General features: G+C 39.4%; 1 long non-coding RNA gene across 1 annotated transcript; it reads right to left on the minus strand.

The window, feature by feature from the left end:
• Nucleotides 1-1,993: 1,993 nt before the first annotated feature.
• LOC133060965 (uncharacterized) lies at nt 1,994-27,656 on the minus strand. The gene is made up of 3 exons (XR_009693877.1): nt 27,201-27,656; nt 26,039-26,149; nt 1,994-2,146 (listed from the first exon to the last, which is right to left on the minus strand). It is a non-coding gene; the product is annotated as an uncharacterized LOC133060965 (long non-coding RNA).
• Between the last annotated feature and the right edge of the window lie 138 nt (nt 27,657-27,794).

Genomic DNA, 27,794 nt, shown 5'->3' on the forward strand with positions numbered 1-27,794 from the left:
TACAGTCCGTGCTCCGCGAGAGAAGCCTCTGCAGAGAGAAGCCTGCACACCACACCAGGAGAGGAGCCCCAGCTCACAGCAACTAGGAAAAAGCCCACACAGCTATGAAGACCCAGCATAACCAAAAACAACTAACTGAATAAATAAATAAAATTATCTTTTTTAAAAAAAAACTTCTCGGCGGCCAGGAGCAGCAGGGCCATGCTTCAGAGGGCGCTGCAGCTCCGCCTGGGCCCATACCTCTCCGGACGGGGGCTAGGCACATACAGAGGAGGCTCTACTCTGGGTAAAGTTGAGGGCAGCAGAGGGTATCATGGTTCTGGGGTGTCCCCAGTCTCCAGCCTTGTGACCTTCAGGACTCAGAATCCCTGCCCATGCTGGGAAGACAGTGGGTCGCTTGGAGTAGGGAGTAACCTTGTCTGCTGGAGCTTGTAGAGCCTGGACAGGGGGCAAGATCTTCTAGGATTTAACCTAGATGGGGAATAGTCAAGAGTATCCAGTGGTTTTGGCAGAAGGTATGAAATTTTCCTCCAAGTTGATTCTGCCAATTTCTGTTCCTACCCTGTGTGTATAAGAGTTGCCACTTTTTCATCTTCTTGCTAACAATTAGAATTATCAGATTTTTTTTTTTTTTTGGTATTTTTTGTTGCACTGCACAGCTTTTGGGATCTTACTTCCCTGACCAGGGATTGAACCAGGCCCTGGCAGTGAAAGCGCTGAGTCCTAAACACTGGACTGCTAGGGAATTACTTAGAATGATCAGTTTTTTAGGGCTTCTCCAGTAGCTCAGACGGTAAAGCATCCGCCTGTAATGGAGGAGACCAGGGTTCAATCCCTGGATTGGAAAGATCCCCCTGGAGAAGGCAATAGCAACCCACTCCAGTATTCTTGCCTGAAGAATTCCATGGACAGAGGAGCCTGGTGGGCTACAGTCTACGGAGTCACAGAGTCAGACACAACTGAGTGACTAACACATACACACATGTCAGTTTTTTAAGTGTGTGTTAATTTGGTGGGTGAATACTGGTATCCTATTGTCATAATATTCCTTCTTCTCTTTTGCCTTTATTATAAAAAATATACACTAAAAGGAAGGAGGCAGTTTGACAAATCCCTGTATACCTATCACCCAGTTTCAACAATTACCAACTCAGAGATAAGCTTTTATCAACAATAACCCGACCCATAAGTCCCCTCCAGATCCTTTGAAGCAAAACCCAGGTGTTATTTTATTTCTAAATATTTAAGTATGTCTCTCTAAATTATTAGAAGTTTAAGAAAAAATATGACCACAATATAACAGTATCTTTTAAAGAAATTTTTTATTTTTTAATGTAAACACTTTTATCTATTTGTAGTTTGTGCTTTTTGTGTCTTCTTTGGGAAATCTTGTGTACTCTTGTATTTTCTTATGGAAGTATTTTACATTTGGTTCTTTAATCCAACTGGATGTGCTGTTTGGGTTTGTTTTTGTTGCTCTCGATTTGTAAGTCAGAGATCCATCTCCCCCCCATTTGAATTGCTGTTCTTTGCTGCCTCGTCCATCCTCCCCACTGACTGTGCCGTCACCGGTGTCATGTTTTGTCATATGGCATACGCCTAGGTTCTCCAGGCTCCTTCCTTCATCTGTTCACGTACCTGTCAGTGGCACCCTGGCTTACTGACTGTGATTGTTAGCAAACCTTGATAATTTACAGTCCACTCTTCCCACTTCTTTTATTCCTCAGAATCACTTCAAGCCTTCCCGTTCCTTTATTCTTTCATATGAATTCTTTATTCACTGTGTCAGATTCCAGGAATGGGCCAATTAGTATTTTTATTGGACTTACATTGAGTTGAGAGATTAATTTGGAAAGAATGGATGTTTTAATACTTTACAAAAATGTTATGACTCCATTTCTTTGTCTTTAAATGTATTTCAATAAACTTTACAAATCTTTTCCAAAAAAAAAAAAAAAAAAACTTCTCGTACTTCTCTGCCATGCGAGCCTTTCAGTCAAGATTCAGCTAACATATCATGTGGCCTTTTTCATTTCCCAAAAGTTAGGTATTCACTCCCTCCTCTCTCTGTTCCTTGATCTTGTGCTGTCAGAGATATGGTTCCCATTATACCAGCAGTTTTGTATCTTTTCAGAAACTCTTTGATCTGTGTATTAGAAGAAACATTAATGAACAAAGGCATGGTATAGAACAGTGTACACTGCCAATAAGGCTTTTCTTTTCTCTTTAAGGATTATAGTTACGCACATGCTTGTATGTGCATGCATAGAATATTTCTGGAAATTTTCCCAAGAAACTGGCCTTTGAAAAGAGGAACTGGGAAGGGTAGTGGTAGGAGGAAGATATTCTTTTTTAGGTGTACTCTTTGTACTATATTTGAAGCTTTTAAAGCATGTTTATGTATTAATTTTAGCAAAAAAAATTTAATATATAAAAATTCTCAAAAACCAGATTATTCTGATAAACACTCAGGTTTGAAAGTAGGATTTATAAATGATAATTGCAGTCTTTTTTTTTTTTTTTTAATTTATTTACTTAGCTGTGCTGGGTCTTAGTTGCAGCACACAAACTCTATGAGTCGCAGCATGTGGGATCTTCCCTGACCAGGAATGGAACTCAGGGCCCCTGCAATGGGAGCCTGGAATCTTAGCCACTGGACCACCAGGAAAGTCCCTTTTCTTCCTTTTTCTTTTTTTTAAATTGTAGTCTTATATAAGCTTCAGTATCCAAAATATTTCTCTATTTTGTTTCAATTGAATAATATTGAGGAAATCCTGATTAATAAAGATAAGAAATGACAAATGGTAACAGTGTTTTTTTAATTGTTCTTCAACTGGACAGATTCAGATAAAAAGGAGTAATGGAAAATGTTTATTAGAAAAAATAATAATCAAGTAGGGAACAGATGGAGATTTGGATGACGTAAGAATGGCAGACTATTTATAACTGTTGAAGCTGGGTGATTAAGTGTAGAGTTGTTCATTACTGTATTGTTCAGTTTGTATCTGTTTCAAAGTGTTCATAATAAAATGATTTACAAATTGGTTCACAAACACAGCCAACTACTCCTCACATGCTTTACTACAAAAGTCAGACAAACAATGAAAATTTTATAAAACTTTAAATTTAAGGATCTGCAAAATCCTGTCTACCCTACCTGTTATACACGTAAGAATGTCCATCAAGCAGATGAATTTGAACTCTGCTGTGTATTTAGTCATGTTCAGTACATATATGCTGTGTTTGCATAGTCTCATTGCAATTATTATATAAGCACATGTATGCAGACTGGATTTTTTTAAAAGACCAATAATAAAGCTACAATCTTTTTTAAAAATAATTTTTAAAATTTTATTTTTGGCTGTACTGGGTCTTTGTTGCGGCACAGGCAACAGGTCTAGTTGCTGTGAACTGGAGCTTCTCTCTAGTGGCGTGCGGGCTCCTCGCTGTAGTGGCTTCTCTCGTCGCAGAGCACGGGCTCCAGGGTGAGTGTGCCACGGCCGCCGTGTGGGCTCAGGAGCTGGGGTTCCCGAGCTCGGGGGCACAGCCTCAGTAGTTATGGTGCAAGGGCTTAGTTGCTCCGAGGCATGTGGGAATCTTCTTGGATCAGGGATTGAACTGTGTCTCCTGTATTGGCAGGCAAATTCTTTACTACTGAGCCACCAGGGAACCCTAAAGCTACACCTTCCTAAGTAATGACATGTCTACAATAAATTCAAATATATGCTCAGAAAGAACAGGAAAATTTTAGTGCTGATAGCTACACAGCTATATTTATTATACCAAATTAAATTATTTTATTATAGGTGTTTTAATATTTAAATATATTTTGAAACGAAATTCAGATCAAACATTTACTCCATCCCTAAAGCACCAGGCAATTTAAAAACCTTTCCACTAGACTGTGATAAAATTGAAGGAATATATTTTATTCATCTCTGTCTCTCTAGAACCAAACACAGTATTTTGATGAATGAATAGTGTTAACTGAAGGTATGGAAAAATTGATTTCTAAGCTCCAAAGTGATCTTATTAAAAATTCATCTGAAACTATTATATAAAGGATGGATAGGCAGTGAGGTCGTACTGTATAGCACAGGGAACTATATTCAGTACCCTGTGATAAGCCATAATGAAAAAGGATACCAAAAAAAGAACATCTATACGTGTATAACTGAGTCACTTCGCTGTCCAGCACAGATAGCACAACATTATAAATCAACTGTACTTAATAAAAATGAAAATAAATTTAAAAAAACAGAAAAAAAGTAAATAAAACTAAAAATTCATCTGTGTTGATTTTCTTAGTACATGAAGTCCATCCTCAGTATGAACAACAATTCAACACCAAAATTTTTAATTAGGAAATAAAAATCCATAGTTCCTCAAACTTTTGTTTTTCTATGTATAAAGTAATATATAGAAGAAGTTTTTTACTTTAAAAAACAGAGTCACATCTTGGATACAGATTTTGAGATCTGTTTTTCTTTCCCTCACACAAATATCCTGGACATCTTTTTGCTCAGTTTACATCTGGATTCTTTTTCATTCTTTTTCAAGGGTACATAGTATTATATCATTTGGCAGCACCATAACTTAACCAATCTTTCACTAATGGACATTTCATTTATTTTCAACTTTTTGATACAGCATACAATGGTGGAATGATATCTTTGCACTTATACTTTTTTTTTTTAACTTTTTTAATTTCATATTTTATTGCCATTTTTTCTGTTGTTACAGAATAAACAAGTTGTTTAAGCCTTATACATGCTAATTTTAATTCTTCTTTTTTTCCATTTATTTTTATTAGTTGGAGGCTAATTACTTTACAATATTGTAGTGGTTTTTGCCCTACATTGACATGAATCAGCCATGGATTTACATGTATTCCCCATCCCAATACCCCCTCCCACCTCCCTCTCCACCCGATCCCTCTGGGTCTTCCCAGTGCACCACCCCCGAGCACTTGTCTCATGCATCCAACCTGGGCTGGTGATCTGTTTCACCATAGATAATATACATGTTTCGATGCTGTTCTCTCAGGACATCCCACCCTCGCCTTCTCCCACAGAGTCTAAAAGTCTGTTCTGTACATCTGTGTCTCTTTTTTTGTTTTGCATATAGGGTTATCGTTACCATCTTTCTAAATTCCATATATATGCATTAGTATACTGTATTGGTCTTTATCTTTCTGGCTTACTTCACTCTGTATAATGGGCTCCAGTTTCATCCATCTCATTAGAACTGATTCAAGTGAATTCTTTTTAATGGCTGAGTAATATTCCATGGTGTATATGTACCACAGCTTCCTTATCCATTCGTCTGCTGATGGACACCTAGGCTGCTTCCATGTCCTGGCTATTATAAACAGTGCTGCAATGAACATTGGGGTGCACGTGTCTCTTTCAGATCTGGTTTCCTCGGTGTGTATGCCCAGAAGTGGGATTGCTGGGTCATATGGCACATGGATTGGAAGAATCAATATTGTCAAAATGACTATACTACCTAAAGCAATCTATAGATTCAGTGCAATCCCTATCAAGATATCAAAGGTATTTTTCACAGAACTAGAACAAATAATTTCACAGTTTGTATGGAAATACAAAAAACCTCAAATAGCCAAAGTAATCTTGAAAAAGAAGAATGGAACTCGAGGAATCAACCTGCCTGACTTCAGACTATACTACAAAGCCACAGTTATCAAGACAGTATGGTACTGGCACAAAGACACAAATATAGATCAATGGAACAGAATAGAAAGCCCAGAGATAAATCCACGAACCTATGAACACCTTATCTTCGACAAAGGAGGCAAGAATATACAATGGAAAAAAGACAACCTCTTTAACAAGTGGTGCTGGGAAAACTGGTCAACCACTTGTAAAAGAATGAAACTAGAACACTTCCTAACACCATACACAAACATAAACTCAAAATGGACTAAAGATCTAAATGTAAGACCAGAAACTATAAAACTCCTAGAGGAGAACATGGGCAAAACACTCTGACATAAATCACAGCAGGATCCTCTATGACCCACCTCCCAGAATACTGGAAATAAAAGCAAAAATAAACAAATGGGACCTAATTAAACTTAAAAGCTTTTGCACAACAAAGGAAACTATAAGCAAGGTGAAAAGACAGCCCTCAGATTGGGAGAAAATAATAGCAAATGATGCACTTATACTTTGTATTCTTGTGAGGGTATTTTAAATTTAATGTTGTATAAATGCAATCAGTTCAGGTCAGTCACTCAGTTGTGTCTGACTCTTTGCGACCCCATGGACTGCAGCATGCCAGTCCTCTCTGTCCACCACCAACTCCCAGAATTTACCCAAGCTCGTCCATTGAGTCAGTGATGCCATCCAACCATCTCATCCTCTGTCGTCCCCTTCTCCTCATGCCCTCAATCTTTCCCAGCATCAGGGTCTTCTCCAATGAGTCAACTTTTTGTATCAGGTGGCCAAAGTATTGGAATTTCAGCTTCAGCATCAGTCCTTCCAATGAACATTCAGGACTGATCTCCTTTAGGATGGACTGGTTGGATCTCCTTGCAGTCGAAGGGACTCTCAAGAGTCTTCTGCAACACCACAGTTCAAAAACATCAATTCTTTGGTGCTCAGCTTTCTTTATGGATATGACTCTCATATCCATATATGACTATTGGAAAAACCTTAGCCTTGACTAGACAGACCTTTGTTGGCAAAGTAATGTCTCTGCTTTTTAATATGCTGTCTAGGTTGGTCATAACTTTTCTTCCAAGGAGTAAGCGTCTTTATTTCATGGCTGCAGACACCATCTGCAGTGATTTTGGAGCCCAGAAGAATAAAGTCTGTCACTGTTTCCACTGTTTCCCCATCTATTTGCCATGAAGTGATGGGACCAGATGCCATGATCTTAGTTATATGTATTCACAAATTAATAAGTCAAACAGTTTTAGAAAGCTGATTTTCTTAAATGGTCATTTGCTTTCATTGCCCTTCCCAATTCCTCCAAAGAATTGTTAAACCTTTCTGAAAATGATTAGTGGTTTGTCTTTTTCCTTAAAGATGCCTTAAGGGAGGCTTCTCTCCTGCTCTGTTTAAATCCTAGAAATATTCTAGGATTTCTGCACAGCTGTCAGCCTGGGATTTCCCTTCACTTCTTGGCTATGCATACATCATGTTCCCTCAACCCAGGAAACTTCTGTTTTTGTTTCTTTGCTTGTTCACTCCTTTGTTTTTGTGATAGCTTCTTAAGAAAGGGTGTCTAGAGGGTAAGTTTTTGAGACACTGTGTGGTTGCCAAAGTCTTTTTTCCATCCTCACAATTAACAGAGATTTGGTTTGGACAGAACTTTTCCTCAGAAAGTTGAAGACAGCATTCAGTGTTGATCCAACCTAGTGCCATTGTGATTTCTGATCCTTTATATCTGTTTTTTCCTCTATGGAAGCTTTTAAGATCTTTTCTTTATTAATAGGGTTGTGAAATTTCATTATTCCATGCTTTTGCTAGGCCTTTTTTTTTTTTTTTTTTGTCACATTCTCTGGGATGGTCACCAGATGGTTTTCAGAAGGGAAATTGTTACAGTATTATTCTTCAGTAAATTATTTCCTTTCCTATGCTAGTCCTGCCCTGCTCTGAGAAAATGACCCCTGTACACTATAGACTATATCAGTTGGTTTCTGGTTAGGCTTGGCCAATGTGAGATCAGATCACAAAGAGAGAAGAGAGAGTAATTCTTCCCTGCTTATGAACCCCTGAAGTGGAGCCACATTTCTTGGGCAGTAGCTACATTTCCTGCTGGGAAGCCCTACTTCCTTGGCTCAGTTCTTGCTGGGTTCTGTGTATACCACCTCCTCCAACCTTGTCCCTTTAGCCCTGGGAGTGTAACAGCTTCTCACTGTTGCTAACCTCTGGACACTATGCGTCTGTGCAATGCTAAGTTGCTTCAGCCATGTCCGACCCTCTGCAACCCTACAGGATCCTCTGTCCTTGGGATTCTCCAGGCAAGAACACTAGAGTGGGTAGCCATGCCCTCCTCCAGGGGGATCTTCCCAACCCAGGAATCGATCCCACATCTCTTAGGTCTCCTGAATTGGCAAGCAGGTTCTTTACCACTAGCACCACTTGGGAAGAACCTAGACACTATACCACCCTTGTTTTCTCTTAATCCTTCCTTCTCACATTCCCATAAGGAGTCCATTCATAAAAATGACTTTATCAGAACTATGCAGGGTCAATTGGGTTTGCTGTTAGGACTCTGACTGCTACAATCTGCTCTCAATCTCTGTCTTTCCATTTTCCAAGAATTACTGAACTTCCTGGACTAATCCTCTAATGTTCTCTTCTATTTTCTATCTCATCTCTTGGATTCACCTCCTGGGAAATTTCCTTGTCTTCATCTCCCAACCCTTCTACAAATTTCTTACTTCAGTCACTGTATTTTTCATTTCCAAATGCTCCCTTTATTCTCTGATCATTCCCCCTTTTTAATAGCATTCCATTGTGGTTTATTCATGTTTTGTGGATATAATTTATCTTCCCGCATTGTCTCTTTTTTCCCCTAAATCCTTTTGTTTTGGAATCTGCCTTTCATGATGGAGGCGATCCTCAAAGGTCAAGTGACTTTCACATAATAGCTGATTGTTAGCTCTGTGTACTCCAGTAGTGCTTGTCTGTTGGTGGGCTTTACTTTGGGGTCATGAAGCAGGAATCCACCTGCTTCATTTGTAGAGCCTCCAAACATAGTTTCTCTTGAGATGTTACGTTTTTTCAAAAGAGAATCCACCAATATCTTGTCTGGTATTCTTGGAGCCTAGTGCAGAAATTAGGCTGAGTAGCTTCAAGTTCAGAATAGACTTTTATTTAATGGGAATATTTTTCTGGAAGAAATTCCTTGAGGTGAAATTGTGGTATCCACGGGTATACATTTTAAAGTTTGATAGACTCCAATGTAATTTTTGAAGCATCCAAAGAAAAAAGTTTAATGTGGTTTAAAAGAACAAAGTAAATGCATTTTATATGTTTTAAATGTCAGCAGAATTTAATAAAGTGCTTTCCTTATGGAATTAATGTTCCAAGAGGTAAAATAGACTGAAATAAATTCTTTTTTTCCATGGGTCCTACTTGGCTTCAGAATTAGTGCTAATATAGGCTATTTGAAAGATTAGAATTTCTCACCTTCCTAAAAAACAAAATTAGATTCTCCATAAAGGCCATTTGATTGGTATTGCAATAGAGGCAAAAATGGAAACTTATAAAGAGGTACTTGGTCTTATTTATCTATAAGGACCTAAGAAAGTAGCAGTTAAAAAAATTGTTTCAACCAGATGATCTTTGGTAACTGATATTTGAGTTTATGACTTAATTGTTTGTGGGAGATCTATCTCAGGGCAGTGATTGCTCTGTAAGTTACAAGAATAATTAGGGCAAGAAACTATTCAACCACACTCCAGAAAGAGGCAGGCAACGGAACATGAAGATAAGTTACTTCTAAAGTGCATGCGAGCTAAGTCATTTCAGTTGTGTCTGACTCTGTGCAACCCAATTGACTGTAGCCCTCCAGGCTCCTCTGTCCATGGGATTCTCCAGGCAAGAATACTGGAGTGGCTTGCCATGCCCTTCTCCAGGGGATCTTCCTAACCCAGGGATAGAACCTGCACCTCTTACATCTCCTGCATTGGCAGGCAGGTAATTCACACTAGCACCACCTGACAAGCCCAATTTAGCCACTTTTTTAAAGTGAAGTCAGGTGGGCCTTAGAAAACATCACTACGAACTAAGCTAGTGGAGGTGATGGAATTCCCGGTGAGCTATTTCAAATCCTGAAAGATGATGCTGTGAAAGTGCTGCACTCAATATGCCCGCAAATTTGGAAAACTCAGCAGTGGCCACAGGACTGAAGAAGGTCAGTTTTCATTCCAATCCCAAAGAAAGGCAATGCCAAAGAATGCTCAAACTACTGCACAATTGCACTCATCTCACATGCTAGTAATGTAATGCTCAAAACTCTCCAAGCCAGGCTTCAGCAATACGTGAACCATGAACTTCCAGATGTTCAAGCTGGTTTTAGAAAAGGCAGAGGAACCGGAGATCAAATTACCAACATCTGCTGGATCATCGAAAAAGCAAAAGAGTTCCAGAAAAACATCTATTTCTGCTTTATTGACTATGCCAAAGCCTTTGACTGTGTGGATCACAATAAACTGTGGAAAATTCTGAAAGAGATGGGAATACCAGAATACCTGACGTGCCTCTTGAGAAACCAGTATGCAGGTCAGGAAACAACAGTTAGAACTGGACATGGAACAACAGACTGGTTCCAAATAGGAAAAGGAGTACGTCAAGGCTGCATTTTGTCACCCTGCTTATTTAACTTATATGCAGAGTACATCATGAGAAATGCTGGGCTGGAAGAAGCACAAGCTGGAATCAAGACTGCCAGGAGAAATATCAATAACCTCAGATATGCAGACGACACCACCCTTATGGCAGAAAGTGAGGAGGAACTAAAAAGCCTCTTGATGAAAGTGAAGGAGGAGAGTGAAGAAGTTGGCTTAAAGCTCAACATTCAGAAAACTAAGATCATGGCATCCGGTCCCATCACTTCATGGCAAATAGATGGGGAAACAGTGGAGACAGTGTCAGACTTTATTTTTGGGGGCTCCAAAATCACTGCAGATGGTGATTGCAGCCATAAAATTAACAGATGCTTACTCCTTGGAAGGAAAGTTATAACCAACCTGGATAGCATATTTAAAAGCAGAGACATTACTTTGCCAACAAAGGTCTGTCTAGTCAAGGCTATGGTTTTTCCAGTGGTCATATATGGATGTGAGAGTTGGACGGTGAAGAAAGCTGAGCGCCGAAGAATTGACGCTTTTGAACTGTGGTGTTGGAGAAGACTCTTGAGAGTCCCTTGCACTGCAGGAAGATCCAACCAGTCCATCCTAAAAGAGATCAGTCCTGGGTGCTCATTGGGAGGACTGATGTTGAAGCTGAAACTCCAATACTTTGGCCACCTGATGCGAAGAGTTGACTCATTGGAAAAGACCCTGATGCTGGGAAGGATTGGGGGCAGGAGGAGAAGGGGATGACAGAGGATGAGATGGCTGGATGGCATCACCGACTCAATGGACATGGGTTTGGGTAGACTCCGGGAGTTGGTGATGGACAGGGAGGCCTGGCGTGCTGCAGTTCATGGGGTCGCAAAGAGTCAGACGTGACTGCGCAACTGAACTGAACTGAACTGAAAGTAGCTAAATTATATCCATGTCATAACTGACCTGTAGGATCTACCTCTATGGTAATCAAAGTAGGTTTTTTCCTTTTTTAAAATTGCTGATCATCTTACCCCATAAAGTTGCTCCATATTTTATCTTAAATTCTTCACTACATGGCAGACAGTAAGAAATTCTTCACAAACTCTACCCTGGAGAGGCCAAGTCTCAGCCAGAAATAGACATTTCCCTTTTCAAATGATTGTAAGGAATTCTTTACATTTTCTGTCTCTATGGTGACAACTTGATGGAGATAGTTCAGGGCTGGTATACACAAAATATGCTTTGCCCTTTCAAATTCTATAACAAGCATTCAACATGAGCTCACAGGCTACCAATCTTTGCTATGTAGTAGTCACTGTACCATTGCTGAACTGGAGCTGTATTTCTTAATAGAGGGAAACAGAAGAGAGAAAATAGTCAGTCTACATTGTACCTAATCACTCCTTCTTAATCTTTTGCTTTATAGATACAGTTTAACTTTCCTGAAAGAAATGCAGTTCAGTGCTGTATATTGGCAAATGTACAGTCCAAGCACTGGTTTGGAGTCAACAAAATGTGAGATTTTACTAGGTACTAGTACTGTGTTCTATACTCACTGTTGTCAATAAGTATTTGTGGATGGGTGATTTTAGGTCACTAATTTCACCAATGATTACCACTATCTTTTCTCAGTATAACTGAGTCATGCCAGAATACGGAGCGAATCCAAACAGCGGAGTGCCAAATCCCTGCTTCCTGCTAGATTCAGTGGGCAGCAGCTTAGCCCCCATGCATGTGTCTCCAGTCAGGTGGGAGAATTAATTGAGCCACGGTACCCTGTGAGATGACTTAGGCAGTTCACATGTGAATAAACTTAACCACTTACCCCTCCCATGCAGTGAAAGCATAGGCCTGTCCAGACTTGGTCTTTAGAGAACTAAAATAAGACTGCTTGTCTGACTCATCTCCTAAGTAGTCATTACATGGGGGCACAAAGACCTTTCTCCTTAGAGATCTCTTTAGAGAGAAAAGCTGCTAGAGAACTAGCAGCTCTGAGCAATGAACAATGACAATTGCCTATCATGTTCTCTTCATTGTATATATATATTTTAAAGCAATGTCCTTTAAAACCCACTTATAACTCCCTTTAAGTACTCAGTTTTGGAGAGTTGCAGCATGGATTGCTTCTGAATATGGGCATCATCTATTAACAGTGAGGATGAAAAAGCAGAAACCAAAAGGGAAGTTAAATTCACACTCAGTATGTAAGTTAATAAAGTAGCAATCCCACTCCTTCCTGCCCACAAAACAGAGGCTCCACACCAACCAAAGTCTTAACCTCCCTCCCTTTCTCTCACTTCTATATGGTTTTTCTCCAATGCTCTGAATGACTAGCATTTTCAGTTAATTCTTCTCTTTGGAACATCTTTCAATTTCTCTTCACTGCCCTCAGCATGATTTCTGCTGCTGCTAAGTCGCTTCAGTCATGTCCGACTCTGTGTGACCCCATAGGCGGCAGCCCACCAGGCTCCCCCGTCCCTGGGATTCTCCAGGCAAGAACACTGGAGTGGACTGCCATGTCCTTCTCCAATGCATGAAAGTAAAAAGTGAAAGTGAAGTCCCACAGTCGTGTCTGACTCTCCGCGACCCCATGGACCGCAGCCTACCAGGCTCCTCTGCCCATGGGATCCTCCAGGCAAGAGTACTGGAGTGGGTTGCCATTGCCTTCTCCCAGCATGATTTCTACTGATCCCTAAATATTCTGTAACTCAAGAGCAAAGGACTTGTGTGCAGAAAGTAACCAAATGTCTCCCTCTTCTTATTCTGGCAATTACAGTACTGTCCTGCCAGGTTCTAAAACATGAGGTGATAACCATTTTATTGATAGTTAACCTTTATTGAACACTCACTATGTGTCAGGAACTGGGTTGAGTACAGCACACACTATAGCACATTTATATTTTATAGCAACCCTATACTTGGGTGCTATTATCTCTTTTTATAGATAAGGAAAAGGAAAGGGAGACTTTTAAGTGGATTGTTTAGGCATTTGCGGCTAGTCAGTGCCATAGGCAGAAATCCCAGGGAATCTGAATCTAGAGGTCATACTCTCAACCATGGCAGTAGGGTAATTTTCTTCCTAACCTTTTTTGAATTCAGAAATGTAGCCTAGTCGTTAAGTGGCTTTGGAGCCAGAGTGCCTGGATATAAACTCTGGTTCCTTGCTTATAGCTGTATGATCCAGAGCAAGTTATTTAATTTCTTCTCAAACAGTTCTGTTGAAGTTTACACACATTAATTCACATAGCAAGCTGTTACCTTGTGACAGGCACAGAGAAAGCACTCGGTGAGGGGTGGTCCTGGTAAGTGTCCAAGTGATGGTCAAGTTCTGTTCACTGGTCCATCATCCTATGCCTCCAGCTCACCTGTCCTTCATTTTCATAGCTGCAGCTCTAATCTGAGCACTGCTACTAACTTTTCCATGTTAGTTTATACACAGGAGAAAGATTAATCTTCCTCAATTTCATACACCATTACCATGCTTAAGAATCTCCAGAGGTTCTCTATCACAAATTTTATCAGATCCAAATTCTTCAACTTGACCTTCAGGTATATTTCTACAAAATCCTGTTTCACTTCCTCATTCTCTGTCTATTCAACCCTTTCCACACAGCTTGCCATGTTTGCAACTTTTGTGTTCTCTGGAATATGACTCTGTGGGGGCATTCTTTAATCATTTAAACTCTTTGGAAAACAGTCCCTGGGTTCTTTGGTATGTTAGTATAATCAATTACATTTGCAGGGAAGTCTTCTTCTAAGAAGCCTTCTCTGATTAACTCTCCCCAAGTTTGATCTTGCCAATTAACTCCTAAACCTGTCCGGAAATACTCTGCATTATGTTAATTTGTACTTGTTTGTGTAGTACTTCATGTTTTTATGCATTCTCAAGTCTCTCCTCAGCAAGTTTTTGGTCCTCAAGGCCAGACCTCATGGTTTTCCTTCCTTTCCAACCTTTCCTTCAGGCTTAAAGGAAGTGTTTCATAAATGCTGTTGAGTGATGAATGGTGTGAAACAGTCAATGAAAAAAGAAAGTTCTGTTAGAGGCAAATAAAGTAATGTGACACTGGGTCTTATGTTCCTTTAAGTGCAGGTATCATAACTATGTGTTCTGCAGCTCTGCACTTCAGGATGATTTTCAGTGTAAGGCAGGCCACTTGCCTCTGAAAAACAGGGCATCCTTTCAACAGCAGCCAGAAAGCTGATCTCTTGATTCTCCATTCCTGGGCATGTAGGCAGAAGAAGGCAAGAGACAGGCTGCCATGACATGTCTAGGGGACTTTGCCGAGACAACACAAAGTCAGTAACCCCACGGTGGGGAGAGGAGTCAGGTTGCAAGTAACTCCTTATCACCTGTTATAGCAGAGTCAGCAACCTGGCAGCTTTCCCTCCATCTACTTAGAGAAAATGTTCCCCCTTCCAGGCATCTCCCTGGATCCCTGATCCTGAAGAGACCCTATGCCCTCTCTCCCAATTGCGCAAGAAGAAAAAGAAGATAGGTTCCATGGCTATCTTCCAACTCCGGATGAGTAATAGATAGAGGGGAGGAGGTCTAGAGATTTTCAAAGTAACACTTGAAACAGGACCCAAAAGAACTGAGTCATATATCACCTTTAACCATTGTGCCAATTACTTCCTTGGTAGAATGACAAATGGAAGCCAATAATTGAAACCACTGAAATGAAAATTAAATCATTCCAGTTATACCAAGCAGAGCAGAGAAGGCCTGTCAACACTCACACAAAAATGTAAGGGTGATCAAATTCCATGGAGCTTAGGTGTGGCTTTTACTTTAAAAATAGAAAACAGTTTTAATTCTTCATAATTCAGAAGTGGAAACAGGTAAACTCATAGGACTTTAGAGCTTATATAGTGCAAGTTCATGCTTTTTAAAGGAGGAACTGAGGCCTAGAGAGCAAAATTAACTTTCCCACAGCCACAAAAGTATGACAAAGTCAAGGTGACAGCTCAGGTCTCCTGACATTCCAAGGCAAGGCACCTCTACTGAACAGTAAAGATGCTTGCACCTGGGCAAGGCTCCCACATTCAACTATGGCCCAGAGAACATAAGTAAATATAAAACCTTCACAGAAAGAGAAAGTTCCACCCCCACCACACTGGGCCACAACACAACAGCCCTGGTTTTTATAAAAAGTTCTAAATTCTCTGATTTGCCTGTTGATCTCTTGTACAAGTAGTGGGACAAAGCATGTGAAGAGAGAAAGAAAGAAGAAAAAGGAAAAAAATCAAAACGAAACAGTATACGCTAAAGAGGAAGCAGTCTTCTCAATGGCTTTGGAGTGTTTAGTAGCAAATTGGGAGCCAGGGGTTCTTCATTCTCCTGCCTCTATTTCTGCCACTAACTAGCTTCGAAAAGTCATTTAACCTCTGGGTGTCTGTTTCCCATCTGCAAAATGAAGGCTGTTGTTCTTCAGTCTATCAGTCGTTTCCAACTCTTTGCAATCTCATGGACTGCAGCACTCCAGGCTTCCCTGGTCCTTCACTGTCTCCCAGAGTTTGCTAAAATTCCTGTCCATTGAGTCGATGATGCCATCCAACCATTTCATCCTCTGTTGCCTCCTTCTCCTCCTGCCCTTAATCTCGCCCAGCATCAGGGTCTTTTCCAGTGAGTCAGCTCTTCCCATCAGGTGGCTAAAGTATTGGAGCTTCAGCTTCAGCACCAGTCCTTCCAATGAATGTTCAGGGTTGATTTCCTTCAGGATTGACTGGTTTGATCTTCTTGCTGTCCAAGGGACTCTTCAAGAGTCTTCTCTAGCACCATAGATTGCAGCATCATTTCTTATGTATTCAACCTTCTTTATGGTCTAACTCACATCTGTATATGACTACTCGAAAAACCATAGCTTTGAAGAGACAGCCCTTTGTCAGCAAAGTGATGTCTTTGCTTTTTAATATGCTGTCGAGGCTTGTCATAGCTTTTCTTCCAAGGAGCAAGTGTCTTTTGCTTTCAAGGCTGCACTCTATAGTAAATTATTTCTAAGGTCTACTTCATCTTTAATGTTTTAAAATAATATTAGGACAGCACTCAAGCCTCACAACACTAACACAGTTTTATCTTACCCTAGATTAGTAACAGAAAAATATATATGTAAAGAAGGTGGTGAGCAAGTACTTAGCTGATTGTGAATTCGACCAAAGAGATAACTATAATTATTATCCCCTTTATCTCTTATCTGCTTGCTCTATGCCTGGCCTTCACTCTTAGGACAAAGAAGATACCACCCATGCTCTTGAGGAGCTGTTGGCCTAGAGGAAACACCTCTAAGACTCTGTATTCATAGATAATCTCTAAGTACTATGGGTCTGACCAAAGATCAAACAAAATTCAGTACGTTCAGGAAGGTTTTGCCAGAGCCATCATGGTAGGCAACTTCCTGGTTTCTTTTCTCTTCTTACATCTCCAACAACTCCCACGTATTGCAAGCAGTAGGAGCTGCCTGGTCAGGGCAGGAACCCACCTGAAGAGCATTGTAATTCATGCCAACTGGCCAGTAGCATGGTAGGTCAGACGCTGGAATATCAAACTGTTCACTGAGAGTACTATACACAATAGATGTAAATAGCCATTAAGTTACATTTGATCAAAGCAAAATGCTAGGAACTCGGAGTGCACACACATGACTTTGCTCTGAAAATGGACAACTTGGCATAAGCATCTCTTTCTGTTTAAGAAATTGAGAGCAAGAAGGGGTCTGTGACATGTGTGCCTCTGCAGAGGATTCTGAATTCTAGAGGTAGTCTCAAGATTTGTCAGAAGTGTAAGCAAGGTGCTTAGTTCAAGAGGCCCTCTTTACTGTAAAATGAAATTTTCAAGTTCTGCCACTGTTGCACACTACCTACTTATACAAGTATAGTGTGCTAACCCATTGCTACTCCATGTAACAACATAGTAGCTGCATTTTGATGGCCATGTAGGTGTATTATATACAAAGTGAAAGCTTACCCTGTGGAGTTGTATGCATAGGTAACCTTGAATTACTTTATGATGTCTTAACTTAGGTGTGTTGTCCTTTTATTCAAGTAGTACCTGTTTCGAGCATAAATTACCCACACTACAGAAGTGGGGGAAAGGAAAAGAGAGACAAGACTATAAGAAAATAAGCAGAGTGGTAGGCCCAGCCTATAAGAAATAGCAGACTTTAAAGGAAAAATGCCTGTACTCAATTCTCCCATGAATGAGATATGAATAAGCACCTTTTGCTTCCTAAACTAGAAATCATAGAGATTAGGACTCTGAACATATCTACCCTGCTCTCTTCTTGGGAACCTACCCTGTTAAAGTTTTTCTTCTCTATTTAAGTTAGAAAATAGAGTTCAGAGCCTGTCTGATCATAAGCCCTAAACCAAGATGAATCATTCAGTTATAATGTCACTGGCAACATCTTATGATTACACAAAAACCTTTCCAAATAGCATCCAAAAAAGACTACACTGAATACAGTCTGAGCACTGTGAAAAAAGGCACAGTGAAAAACTGCCCGCCGAGCACTTCACTGCACTTTAAGTGAGCAGGCCAAGTGCTCGCTTCGGCAGCACGTATACCACACGAGCAGGCCAGCCCTAGAGAGAAGCACACAGAACCAGTCAAGAGCACTGAGCAAGCTTTCATATCCCACTGAAACTCACTTTAGCAGCAAGAAAGCTGAAGGAAAACTACCTAAGTAGAGAACTGTTCCCTAAAACGTGCTTTAGGTAAAAGGCAGATTTCCTCATCTTCTTTGTGTGTGTGTGTGTGTGTGAGAGAGAGAGATGATGATGAGGGGGCAGGGAGGGAGGAGTTTTTTATAAATATTGCAAAAACTTATTGTGGAAAAAAATGTAAATGTGCAATTAAGCAAAAAGTAAGTAAACAAAAATAAAACAAAGGAAAAACACTCATCATACCCTCAATGTAATTTCTATGCTTTTGTGTATGTATTTCACACATCGAAGAGAATACTACACACATTAATTTTTAGCCTACTATTTTCACTGAGTAACATACATCATGAAATTCTTTCCATGTCATATAGATTACTGGGGCTATTTTTAATGTCAATATTAAAAATCTGCACATGAACTAGAATGTATATATTATGTGAATGTATAATTATGTGAATGAATCATAAAGTATTTACCTAACTTTCAATTCTTGGATTAGGTTATGCTATGGGCTGAATCACGTCCTCCTAAAATTCATATGTTGAAGTCCGAAGTCCAGTATCTCAGAATGTGAGTATACTTGGGAGTTTAAATTTTAAAGAGGTAATTATATTAAAATGAGGATATTAGCACAGGCGTTAATACACTATGACGGGTGTCTTACATGAGGAAGAAATTTGGACACAGACATACACAGAGGAAAGACTGCTTAGGCACAGGGAGAGGATGGCCATCTATTAGCCAAAATCAGAAGCCGAAGAAGAAATCAATCCTGCTGACACTTGGGATTTCTAGCCTCTAGAACTGTGAGAAATTAACTTCTGTTAAGTCACCCAGTCTGTGGTGCTTTGTTAGGGCAGCCCTAGCAAACTAATATAGGTTGTTTCTAATTTTTTCCTTGTATTTAACTCTCTGGGCACATGTCCCGTTATTTTCTTGGAATACATTTCTAAACAGAATTGCTGGGTCAAAGGGTGAACAGCATTTTTAGGCTTCCGATATGAATTGTCAAATGGCCCAGGACAAGAGCAGGTTTCGAGTTACTGCTAAGGATATTAGTCAAGGTACCATAATTTTTCATAGGTTTCTCTCTTTTTCTTCTAATTATGTGTTTTTCAAACTTTCCATTGGGAATACATATTGCTTTTATAATAATAAAATATATTTGTTTTTAAAAAAGGAAAAAGGAGCCCTATATAGTATAAATGATTTGACTGAATTAAAATAAAAGTTACAATGAAATTGTGGTCTGAAGAGACAAAATTGAAGATTAGCCAAGATAAGGAGAAGAGAAGCCATAGACAGGGAAGAAATATTTGCCAAAGAAATATTTGCCAATGGTTATATTTATAACCATTATAAAAAACAGAGAACTCATAAAACTCAACAATAAGAAAATGAACAACCTGATTAACATATGAGCAAAAGACCTGAAAAGACACCTCACCAGAGCAGATACATGTGTGCGTGATGATGATAAATAAGCATATGAATGATGCTCAACATCATATGTCATTAGGGAACTGTAAATTAAAACAACAAGAAGATACCATACAACACCTATTAGAAAGGTGAAAATCCAAAACACTGACAACATCAAATGCTGGCAAGGATGGGAACAGCATTCACTGCTGATGGGAATACAAAACGGTGCAGCCATTTTGGAAGACAATTTGTCAGTTTCTCACAAATTAAACATACTTTTAGCTTATGACCCAGAGATTATGCCCCTTCACATTTACCCAAAATAATTAGAAACTTATGTCTACCTAAAAAACAGCATTTGAACTTTTTTTCTTTTTTTGCATTTGAACTTTTATTGCAGCCTTGTTCAAAAATTGACAAGGCTTGAAAGCAACCAAGAAATCAAGGGTAAATAAACTATGATACATCCACACACTGGAATATTTTTCCCTGTTAAAAAAAAAAGAGCTACCAAGCCATGAAGACATAGAGGAAGGTTAAATGCATATTAATAAGTAAATGAAGAGGTGGCAAGAATACACAGAACTATATAAAAAAGATCTTCACAACCCAGATAATCACGATGGTGTGATCACTCACCTAGAGCCAGACATTCTGGAATGTGAAGTCAAGTGGGCCTTAGGAAGCATCACTACGAACAAAGCTAGTGGAGGTGATGGAATTCCGGTTGAGCTATTTCAAATCCTGAAAGATGATGCTGTGAAAGTGCTGCACTCAATATGCCCGCAAATTTGGAAAATTCAGCAGTGGCCACAGGACTGAAGAAGGTCAGTTTTCATTCCAATCCCAAAGAAAGGCAATGCCAAAGAATGTTCAAACTACCACACAATTGCACTCATCTCACACGCTAGTAAAGTAATGCTCAAAATTCTCCAAGCCAGGCTTCAGCAATATGTGAACCGTGAACTTCCAGATGTTCAAGCTGGTTTTAGAAAAGGCAGAGGAACCAGAGATCAAATTGCCAACATCTGCTGGATCATCGAAAAAGAAAGAGAGTTCCAGAAAAACATCTATTTCTGCTTTATTGACTATGCCAAAGCCTTTGATTATGTGGATCACAATAAACTGGAGAATTCTGAAAGAGATGGGAATACCAGACCACCTGACCTGCCTCCTGAGAAATCTGTATGCAGGTCAGGAAGCAACAGTTAGAACTGGACATGGAACAACAGACTGGTAACAGATACCAAAAGGAGTACGTCAAGGCTGTATATTGTCACCCTGCTTATTTAACTTATATGCAGAGCACATCATGAGAAACGCTGGGCTGGAGGAAGCACAAGCTGGAATCAAGATTGCCAGGAGAAATATCAATAACCTCAGATATGCAGATGACAGCACACTTATGGCAGAAAGTGAAGAAGAACTAAAGAGCCTCTTGGTGAAAGTGAAAGAGGAGAGTGAAAATGTTGGCTTAAAGCTCAACATTCAGAAAACTAAGATCATGGCATCCGGTCCCATCACTTCATGGCAAATAGATGGGGAAACAGTGAAAACAGTGTCAGACTTTATTTTGGGGGGCTCCAAAATCACTGCAGATGGTGATTGCAGCCATGAAATTAAAAGACGCTTACTCCTTGGAAGGAAAGTTATGAGCAAGCTAGATAGCATATTAAAAAGCAGAGGAGAAGGAAATGGCAACCCACTCCAGTATTCTTGCCTGGAAAAGTCCATGGACGGAGGAGTCTGGAGGGCTGAAGTCCATGGGATTACATGACTGAGCATGTGTGCACGAGGGTGGAGGGAAATGGGTTGGTAGCAATAAAGTGGTAGAACTAAAAAAAATTAAAAAATAAAAAAAAAATAAAAAGCAGAGACATTACTTTGTCAACAAAGGTCCATCTAGTCAAGACTATGGTTTTTCCAGTGGTCATGTATGGATGTGAGAGTTGGACTATAAAGAAAGCTGAGCCTGAAGAATTGACGCTTTTGAACTGTGGTGTTGGAGAAGACTCTTGAGAGTCCCTTGGACTGCAAAGAGATCCAACCAGTCCATCCTAAGGGAGATCAGTCCTGGGTGTTCATTGGAAGATCTGATGTTGAAGCTGAAACTCCAATATTCTGGCTACCTGATGCGAAGAGCTGACTCATTTGAAAAGACCCTGATACTGGGAAAGATTGAGGACAGGAGGAGAAGGGGGCAACAGAGGACGAGATGGTTAGATGGCATCACCAACTTAATAGACATGAGTTTGGGTAAACTCTGGGAGTTGGTGATGGATAGGGAGGCCCGGCATGCTGCGGTTCATGGGGTCACAGAGAGTCGGACACGACTGAGTGACTGAACTGAACTGAACTGAATAAGTAAATGAAGCCAATCAAATAAGGCTATATACTATATATTTTTATCTATATAACATTCTGGAAAAAGCAAAACCATGGAAGACAGTGGAAAAAAAAGGGAGTGATTACCAAAGAAATGGAAAAGGGAGAGATGAGTAGGCAGGGCCCAGAAGATTTTTAGGGCAGTGAAACTATTTTGCTAAATGCTATAATGCTGGATACTTGTCATTATATACTAGTCAAAACTCAAGGAATGTACAAGAAGAAGAGTGAAACTTATGTTGGAGAACAGTACGGAGGTTCCCTAAAAGACTAAAAATAGAGTTACCATATGATCCAGCAATCCCATTCCTGGGCATATATCCAGAAAAGACAAAAACTCTAATTCAAAAACATACATGAACCTCAATGTTCATATTTACAATAGTCAAGATATGGAAGCAACTTAAGTATCCATCAATAGATGGATAAAGAAGATGTAGAATATAAATGGACAGTGGAATACTACTCAGCCTTAAAAGAAGAATAGACTGTCATTTGCAGCAACTTGAATGGACCTAGGGATTATCATACTAAGTGAAATAAGCCAGACAAAGAAAGACAAATATCATATGATATCACTTATATGTAGAATCTGAAAAAATGATACAAATGAATTTATTTACAAAACAGAAACAAACTCACAGACATAGAAAACAAACTTATGATTACCAAAGAGGAAAGGTAGGGGAGATATAAATTAGAAGTTTGGGATTAACAGATACACAGTAATATAAACATATATACATGTATATACACATACATATATATATAAAATAAACAACAAGGACCCAGCACAAGTCCCTGTATATAGCACAGGAAACTATATTCAATACCTTGTAATGACCTATAACAGAAAAGAATCTGAAAAAGAATATATACATGTGTGAATATATATATTGCTGAATCACTTTGCTTGTACACCTGAAACTAACACAACAGTGTATGTCAACTATACTTCAATTTAGAAAAAGAGTGAACACTAACGTAAACTACAGATCTGGGGTGATGGCATGTGAACAGAGATTCACTGATTTTTTTTTTAATATATATATTTTTAATTTATTCATTTATTTGGCTGCACCAGGTCTTAGTTGCAGCATGTGGGATCTAGTTCCCTGACCAGGGATCGAACCTGGGCCCCCTGCATTGGGAGCTCAGAGTCTTAACCACTGGGCCAGCAGGGAAGTCCAGATTCACTGATTTTAACAAATGTATGACTCTGGTGTGGGATGTGGACAGTGGGAGAGGCTGTGTGTGGCACCAGAAGGAATCCTCTGTATTTTCCACTCAATTTTGCTAAGAATCTAAAACTGTTATAAAAGATAAAGTCAATTAAAAAACAAATAACTAAAAGTTCATTGAGAGATGCATTATTAGGAAACATGTCAACAAACTTCCCATTTAAGTAAAAGACACCACCTTCCTTGGCTCAGTGGTAAAAAAATCTGCCTGCAATGCTAGAGATGCGGAATTGCAGGTTCAATTCCTGGGTCAGGGAATTTAGAAACATGGTAACAATGTCCTATATGCCTGACAGCAAAAGAGACACAGATGTAAAGAACAGACTGTTGGACTGTGGGAGAAGAGGAGGGTGGGATGATTTGAGAGAACAGCATTGAAACATGTATATCATCATATGTGAAATAGACCACCAGTCCAGGTTCGATGCATGAGGCAGGGTGCTCAGGGCTGGTGCACTGGGATGACCCTGAGGGATTGGGATGGGGAGGGAGGTGGGAGGGAGGGTCAGGATGGGGAATACATGTACACCCATGGCTGATTCAAGTGAATGTATGGCAAAAACCACCACAATATTGTAAAGTAATTAGCCTCCAATTAAAATTAAAAAATAAATAAATAAAAATTAAAATTAAAAAAAATCCCCGGGTCAGGAAGATCCCCTGGAGAAGGAAATGGTAACTCACTCCAGCATTCTTGCCCGGAAAATCCCAGGGACAGAGGAGCCTGGTGGCTAACAGTCCTTAAGGTTGCAGAGCTGGACATGACTGAGCACACACACATACCACCTTTCTCCTAGTTATACAAACCAGTAACCCGAGGATCATTCTTGATGACTGCCCTTACCTCACTCCCCACTTTCATCCCTCTTGCTGAAAATATAATCTTAATATTCTTCCCAATATTGTTGCAACCTTTGTAGGCCAAGCTAGACTACAGACAGTCTCTCTTATCTTTCTCCAGACTAGAGACAGTGTAACTGTTCTTCTAGCTTCTGTTCTTGCCAGATTTTAATCCGTTCTCCACAGAGCAGCCAGAGTAATCATTTGGAAACATAAATTCATGTCATTTCACTGCTTAACATTTGAAAGGATTTTTTTCTGCAATGTGAATAAAAGCCAAACTCTTCAAAGCTGGTCAGGTGTCCACTTATATCTTCCAACCTCAACTCACTCCCCTCCCTGCCTTGATCATCAAGCACTGAGAACATAAGCCTTCTTTCACCGTGTTGTCTAACAGACTTCCCATTACTCTCTGTCTCTGGATATGGTTTGTTTCCGTCACAGTCCTTGAAATTTATAACCTGCTTGTTTACTTATTCTCTCTTGACCTCTCCCACTAATGTGGAAGTCCCATGACGACCAGAGTTCAGTAGTTCTGCCTAATGTGGCATTCTAATACCTAACAGTGTGGCTTGAGCTTAGAAGGCAGCTGTGTACCAGGAATGTGCAGTGGGATTAGAACCCCCACGGCTCAAGCAATAAAAGGATGTGTTTAAAAACAGTAATTCAAGGCAACTAGGAGTTGGTTTGCTTTTTATCATCACCATGAGTCTTAAACAGTGTGATAGACTACTCCTCCCTCTCAAATTCTTTTTTAAAATTAATTTTTATTGGAGAATAGTTGATTTACACTCCCCAAATTCTTTAGTTATTTATATATAACTAGTTTAGTTCTTTATATATGTATATATATATACATATATGTATATATACACACACATATAAAATTCAATGAAAGAAAATTTTTGCCCTCAGATTTCTTTTCTGGCTACTATTGTTCATCTCATTTCATGATTCGATAAAAAAATATTGTAGAATGTATGAATTAGTCAATTTGAAATGTCAGCAACATATAAAATGATTTAATCGCTTTCCAAAATAACTAGCCTACATACTATTTAACATTATACCTAAAGACAGTGACAATTTCGTCTCCATCTGGTAAAAACTATTTACTTACAGAAAATTCAAGCCCAAACAAAGCAAAACATTCGTACCCAGAACATGACACTGACATCAAGGCTTGACCTAGACCATAGTCACAAAGCAACAGTTTTAAAACAACCCTTAAATTCTATGAAGTAAGCCACCCATTTTGGAAATGCAGACTCCTGAGTTCACCAGACAAACGTGTAGAACTGACAGAGCACCGACGCTTCTGCTGCTAGTTCCCTGAGAAAAGGGGGGAAGAGGATCCCCCCACCTCCTCCACGAGGAAGGAGGAGGCAGCCTTTTCAAACCACCACCTCCTTTACCTTTGTGACTGTACCCTGCTCTGCCTCTAGGACAGTAAGTTCCCTATGTTTTATCACTTCTAACTTCTGGGCAACAATGTAAGTGAAATGGATTTTCCACTGTTCTAGGGATCAAAGGAGTTCTCGGCTTTGAGCTTCACGAATCCCAGCCACTGATACTGTTTTCTCAGTTTTCACTTTGTCTTGTTCCTTACACACACACACATAGCTGCTAGGAAAAAGTTCCTTAACCCCAGCTTCATAGGAGTTTTGGGTGTTGGCTTACACCTTTGAGATATCAGTGCCAAGGGTGGAGCTTATCTGAAAAATTCAAGGAACTGTTTGAGTTAAAGGGAACTTCTTGCTTTGTTTGGTTTAGTTAAAATGTAATCTTAAAAAATAAAGAGTATTTTGAAACTTATTAAGGAAGAGAAATTAATAAATCTGTTTACTTCTTTTTTTAATTGAGGGGTTAATTTCCTTTTTTGGGGAGAAGCTTATTTATTTAGGCTAGAGGATAGTAGAAATGAAGCCCTTTGAATTTCACTTTTGAGTAGAGACTTATTAAGGAAGGTGCAGGAAGATGGAAGGAAGGTTCAGGAAGAGGGGACAAGGGTGTGCCTATGGCTGACTGTTATATGACAGAAAACCACAAAACTCTGTAAAGCAAATATCCTTCAATTTAAAAAATTAAGTGGCCAAAAAAAAAAAAGGTGCAGGAAAGGGCAGTATAGAATAATTTGACACAAAGTCATATAGGTACTTTCTCTAAAATTAGCAGTTCTTACCTTGCTTCATATTGCACATAGTTTTCTTCTAACCCTCTCAAATTATACAAGTCCATGTTAATTCACACAATAAATGTATTACTGAAAAGATGATCTGTACCAGAGGAAAGCCTATTTAAAAAAAAAAGGGGGGGGGGAATTGGGTGAATCCTTGAATCCTTTTAATTGAAGAATCTCTTTCTATTCTACAAAGCCAGATTTTCAGGTAGCAGATTTGCTCTTAAAGAGAGGCACACCTGTCACTGTATAATAAAACATACTCCTTTTGAATTCTAGCCTAAATTTCACTCAAGTTTTGGTCTAGAAAAGCCAGTTCAGCAGGATTAGTAGCATCAATAACCTTCCCCAAGATGAAATTTTAGGTTATCCATTGAATGTTAAAGTTGAAGGTACTAAAGGTCTGATTTGGGCCACACGAATTAGATGAACACAAATCAGAGAAAGGTTAGCAATAAATGAGGAGAGAAAGAGGCTTACAGGAAAATGGAAGGGGATTTTAGAGTCTGGAGAAGAAAAAACTATGGGGAAGGTTTTATGTTAACTGTGAAAGCTGTTTAAAAGCACATCACCAATTATTTTTGTTGACATGAATAACTGAAAGAACATCCCAGTGTTAAAACCGGAAAAAAATTAGGTGAGCAACAGTACCAGGAGGTCTTGACTTATGAAGGTGAAGAACATGGAGCTAAGTTTCTGAGGTCAGGAATCCCCATTCTGTACTGCTCTGGTTCAGTGTACTATGAAGCCGGGGCTTGACGTGGAGAAAATAATTTCTGAAAGCCTCTTCTCTCTGGTCCCCACATTCTAAAAGGCTGAAGTGAAACTTCTGTCTCACCTTTCCTTTCTCGAGCGGCCTTTCCTGCCTACTTTTCCTGACCATCTCACCTACCAAGTTAAAAAAATTAAAAAGGATTAAGAAATAGAAGTGGTTACAAAAACCAAGCAGACTTCAAGTAGAGATGAGTGGTGATGAAATTTTCTTTGGGTTAAAGAAGCCATATTGGGGCAGGATACAGCTTTTAAAAATATACACTTTTTAAAGTAGTCCTCTATCCCATGAGTGAGGATCAGACCCATATTCATGTTTAGGTTTCCATGGGAGATAAAGGGAGAATGCAGAAATAGAACAACAGAGGACTTGCTACGGAAGAAGAGCGCTCACCAGTGGAAAAAGCACAAGAGCTGCCTTGCTTCACAGTTTAAGTGGGGGCTGTCACTCCTCTCAAGTTTACCCCAATATTATAAGCATTTCCTCTAGGTCCTTATTTCCATGTTATGCCTGGGATAGAAACTCCTGGAATGGGAGCACACATCAAAGGTAAAAAAATTAGGAAGGAAACATAAATGGGTAAATCTTTGGTATAAGACAATAAGGAATTGCTGGACTTGGGAAGAGTTCAGGTCACACCTAAAGACATTTAAATTAAAACCCATTTTAAACATTATTCAGGTCAAAGAAACAGCTGGTTGGCTGAGTTCAGTTCTTGGCTCCTTTTTATTCCTTCCCTAGAGAATAAAGTATTCTCCTCTTGTGTGTCAGATATGGAAATGATATAGAGAAACAAAACTAATTAAGAGGAAGGTGTAGATAGAGTACAATTTAGTGAACTTTTGCACAGCTTAGGAGAGGTTATTTTTAGAATTTCAGTCACACTGTGAATTTAAAGCAATCCTGGTTCTGATTTCTTATTTTAATTCTTCAAATCAATTTTGGGCTGAGCAATATATTTTTGTGTAAACCTTTTTGAAAGGATGG

Source organism: Dama dama, chromosome 8, assembly GCF_033118175.1.
Source record: "Dama dama isolate Ldn47 chromosome 8, ASM3311817v1, whole genome shotgun sequence".
NCBI lineage: Eukaryota > Metazoa > Chordata > Mammalia > Artiodactyla > Cervidae > Dama > Dama dama.